Source organism: Leptonychotes weddellii, unplaced genomic scaffold, assembly GCF_054177405.1.
Source record: "Leptonychotes weddellii isolate Sample4059 unplaced genomic scaffold, ASM5417740v2 HiC_scaffold_10318, whole genome shotgun sequence".
NCBI lineage: Eukaryota > Metazoa > Chordata > Mammalia > Carnivora > Phocidae > Leptonychotes > Leptonychotes weddellii.
In genome coordinates this window covers 1-5,020 of record NW_027679809.1, presented here as the reverse complement: position 1 = coordinate 5,020, position 5,020 = coordinate 1, and the positions used below count along the sequence as shown (strand labels likewise).

The 5,020-nt window shown below is 34.2% G+C and overlaps 1 pseudogene; it reads left to right on the top strand.

Annotated features, from left to right (window-relative positions):
* The first annotated feature begins 3,320 nt into the window (after positions 1-3,320).
* On the top strand, positions 3,321-4,214 carry LOC115939961 (olfactory receptor 2L3-like; annotated as a pseudogene).
* Positions 4,215-5,020: the final 806 nt, after the last annotated feature.

The window sequence follows — 5,020 nt, the reverse complement described above, 5'->3', positions numbered from 1 at the left end:
GCCACTGTGAGTGAGATGCTGCTTCCTCTCTACATCACCACCTTCACCCTCTTTCTCTCCTCCCATGCTCTATCACAGCTACATCCCACTTTATGTTCTGGGGCATGCATTGATGGAATTGTTTCATTTTCTGGAAATTACTGGTTTTATATGAAAATATACTGCAAAACCTGATACTATTTTATTGGTTATCACTGAATATATGTCTTCTAATTGTATCATTATAATTTCTCTAAAGAAGCATAGTAATATAAATTTTTGGCTGATATTAAGAATTGTCAAGAAATTGTTTATAAGAAGATAGAATTTTCCAAAAAAAAATCTTTTAATAAATAGCATCATTTGTGCCTCTGTGTTCTTTGCATTGTATTTAAATATTATACCTCAAGTATAACAGTTCTGAGAAAAATTCTTGTTGATAATATTCACTCCTTAATTATTAGGCCATTTGCATTTTTAAGAATACCCATATGTATAAATTGAATTATATTAATTCTCTATCTTTTTAAAAATTATTTTATTTTATCTTTAAAAAGATTGATTGATTGATTTAGAGTACCAGTGGGGGCAGGGGCAGAGGAAGAGGGAGAAGGAGAGAAGCAGACTCTCAGCTAAGCAGGAGTCAAGACATGGTACTCAATCCCAGCACCCTGAGATAATCACCTGAGCTGAAATCAAGAGCCTGATGCTCAGCGAACTGAGCTGCCCAGGCAGTTTTTTAAAAATGTCAAACTTTTTATGTTTTCTTTGTGTTCTTGCTTTCTTTCTAGTCAATTTTCTCCAGTTTATCTTTTGAAACTTTTAATGAATTTATTATATTAATTATTATATTTTTAATTTCCAGAAGTCTTTTATTATTATCTGACACTTCCTTTTATATAATATATAATTTTGTGCTGTAGATTTAACAACTTCTAATGGTATGCTGAGTTTTCTTGCTGATAGTATTCCCTCTGCAGGAGAATGCTTCCACTCATTCCCATGAATAAGACTCTCAGAATGACATTTCTCCTTCTCCTTTTTGTTTAAAGATTTTATTTATTTGTTTGTTTTAGAAAGAAAGAGTGAGAGAATTCATGGGGGGAGGGGCAGAGGGAGAAAGGAATCTCAAGCAGACTCCACACTGAGTTGGGAGCCAGATGCAGGGCTCAATCCCAGGATCCAGGGATCAGGACCTGAGCCAAAATGAAGAGTCAGATGCTTAACTGATCTTGCCACCAGGCAACCCACTCTCTCTTTCTCCTTTTAAATGAAGAACTGTTTCTTAAAATTTCATTTTCCAAAGGGTCCTGAACTTTTTCTTCTCTTATCGCTCCACACCATTTTCTTCTCCAGTTTTCCTTAAATTAATAATGTATTTCTTCCTTTTTAATTTTTTTAATTTAAATTTAATTTAGTTAATATATAATGTGTTATTAGTTTCAGGGTAGAATTTAGTGATTCATCAGTTGCATGTAACATTCAGTGACCATTACATCAGGTGACTTTCTTTATGCCCATTACCTAATTACACCATTCCCCCACCCACCTCCCCTCCAGCAATCCTCAGTTTGTTTCCTAGAGTTAAGAGTCTCTTATGGTTTGCCTCCCTCTCTGTTTAAATCATATTTTATTTTTCCCTCCTTCCCCTATGTTCATCTGTTTTGTTTCTTAAATTACACATATAAGTGATTATATGATATTTGTCTTTCTCTGACAGACTTATTTTGCTTAGCATAACATCCTCTGATCCTATCCATATTGTTGCAAATTGCAAGATTTCATTCTTTTTGATGGCTGAATAATGTTCCATATATACCAGTTCTTCTTTATCCATTCATCTGTCAATGGATATCTGAGCTCTTCCCATATTTTGGCTATTGTGAACATCGCTGCTATAAACTTTGGGTTGCATGTGCCCCTTTGAATCATGATACAAGAAGAGTGTATCTCTTTATTATCATGTCAGTTGGGGTTTATGACAGAGCAGTGATAAATATATGTGCTTATACTCCCACACTTATCTATGGAATAAGATGGAAAGAATTTTAAATGCATAAAAACAAAAAGATAGAAAAAAAAGAATAAGTACAAAAAGGTGCCATAAAGCAATGTGTAATGTTATGTAAGTATTGAGAAACAGATGGACTGAACATACATCTTTCAAGAGAGCTTGAGTTTACATGGAAAGAAAAATGAAATTGGATTATAGATTCTCAGAGAAGGGGCCTATTTTAATTAGAGCATTCTAAAATTGGGTAAGGAGGCAGAAGAAAATGGCTTTGAGGCACCTGGGTGGCTCAGTCAGTTAAGTATCTGCCTTTGGCTCAGGTCATGATCTCAAGATCCTGGGACTAGCCCCATGTCAAGCTCTCTGTTCAGTGGGGAGCCTGCTTCTCCCTCTCCCTCTGCTTGCCTTTCCACCTGCTTGCGTGTGCGCTCTCTCTATCAAATAAATTAATAAAATCTTTTATTTTTAAGAAGAAAATGGCTTTACATAAATGGTATTTGGCAATAAAGATTTGTTATAGATTTCTGAAACAAAGAAGCAAATAACAACAATTGATATCTAAGGAGCTGTTGTGCCAATCTTTTGGAGGAGAACACAAAAAGAGAATGCAGATCTGCACATGACCTCATAGACTACTGCAGTTTCTGAAATGTTAGTGTTTAAATATAAAAGATAAAAAGAATCCTCTAAGGGCAAACAAAATTTACTCAAATATGGGTCTATAATTTATGCATTTACATTGATTAACTATGCATACATTTAACTTATAAGTTCTGTCTTTGAAGATAACTGAATTTATGTAGAAAAATAAAATATTTATATCCTAATGATGTTATTAGAGAAATATATATATATGATATATGTATATATAATATATATAAAAATATATATATATGATGTATTTATTTATTTGATAGAGTGTGGAAAGGCAGAGGAAAAAGAAGAGGGAGAGGAAGAGAGAGAACCTCCATCAGACTTCCCACTGACTGGAGAGACTAATGTGGGGCTAAATCTCACAACCCTGAGATCATCACCTGAGCCAAAATCAAGAATCAGATGCTCAACTGAGTCGCCCTGAGAAATATATTATTCTTACAAATTCACAGATTTGTAGAGAATATTTTGGCCACAGATGTTTGCCTCATGAAGATTTTACCTATGAAGCAAAAACTGAGGATTTTGTTTCAAAATAGTTAAGTTTGTTCTTCATTTAGAAGCTGCAATATTCAATGAGTAAATCATTGTATGAATGAAATAATGAAATAAAAATAGCATTCTGTTCTATATTAATTTACTGTTGTGTCTGTTTTTAGGAAAAAATTAATGCCACATGGAAAATTAAAATCAAACTTCTACTGATTTCATCTTATTGGGGTTATTCCCACCTTCAAGAATTGGCCTGTTTTTCTTCATTTTCATTGTTCTCGTTTTCCTAATCCTTCTGTTTGGCAACCTGTGCATGATCGTCCTCATCCTCCTGGATACCCTCTTCACACACCCATGCATTTTCTACTTAGTCAGCTCTCCCTCATGGACCTGAACTACATCTCCACCATTGTCCTCAAGATGGCTTCTGATTATCTCTCTGGAAACAAGTCTATTTCTTTAGTCAGGTGTGCAGTTCAGCGTTTCTTCTTTATGGCTTTAGCTGGTGGAGAAGGATTACTATTGGCCACTATGGCCTATGATCATTATGTGGCTATTTGCTTTCCTCTCCACTATGTCATTTGTATGAGCAAAAGAGTATGTGTGTTGATGATAACAGGATAATGAGCTCGATCAACTCCTATGGTCCCACAACATATATTCTCCATATCCCTTAGCCATTCCAGAGCCATCAACTATTTCTTCTGTGATGTTATGGCCAGGTTAACTCTGTCCTGTGTGGACACCTGGATCTATGAGTACACTGTTTGTAAGCTCCACCCTCTTCCTTATGTTTCCTTTCATTGTTATTGTATGTTCCTATGGCTGAGTTCTCCATGCAAACTGATGCATGAAATCAGTAGAAGGGAGGAAGAAGGCCTATTCAACCTGCAGCACCCACCTCACTGTGGTGACTGTCTACTGTGCAACTTTTGTTTATATTTATCTATGCTCTAGATCCCTCTGATCACCAACAGAGGATAAGATTCTGGCTGTCTTCTACACTACCCTGACCCCAATGCTCAACCCCATCATCTACAGCCCAAGAAACAAGGAGGTAATGGGGGCTCTGAGATGATTCTTTCAGAGAATCCAATCTGTGATAATGTAGACAATATACTTTAGTTCTAAAGCTTCAGTTACATGTCAATTTAGCTGTACACCACTGTGAAGAAAAATAATATATGCCTACAGGGAAAGAACTGAAATTAATATAGAAAATTGAATAAATTGAGGTTTCCTATAATAATTTTATAGTCTAAGGAATTATGTTTTTTTCTTTATGATCCTTTTTTCTCCATCTGTATAAAGGGAATGCATTTTCCACTAACTTGTGTGCAAAAATATTTTACTAACATGTAAAATGGAAAATAAAAACTGACTAAATCAATGGTATCATGCATCATACCAGTTCTATAATATTTTTTTCTACAATATTTTTTCTTTTTTTTTACCAATATTAGTAAATTAGGACCTAAGAACAATAAATAATTTAGGATGAACCTAACATAATTGGAAACAAATACTTTATATATTTGCATAATAATTTATACTTTTTAAACTATATTGACATCATTGACAAAGTTGTATATTTTATGGAGTAGGATGTCATAATTTGATATACATTGTGAAAACATCACACAATTTAGTTAATTAACATATCTATCACCCTACATAGTAAGTTGTGTGTGAGAACAGTTAAGAACTTTTTTGTTAGCAAACTTCAAGTATGTGATAGAACATTGTTAACTATAGACACTTTTATTGTATATTAAGGCTCCAGAATTTTTTCATCCTGCATATCTGAAACTTTGCTTTATTTGAGTAAAATTTCCCTATTTACCGACCAACTAGACCCTGGTAAACAACATTATACTGTCTTCT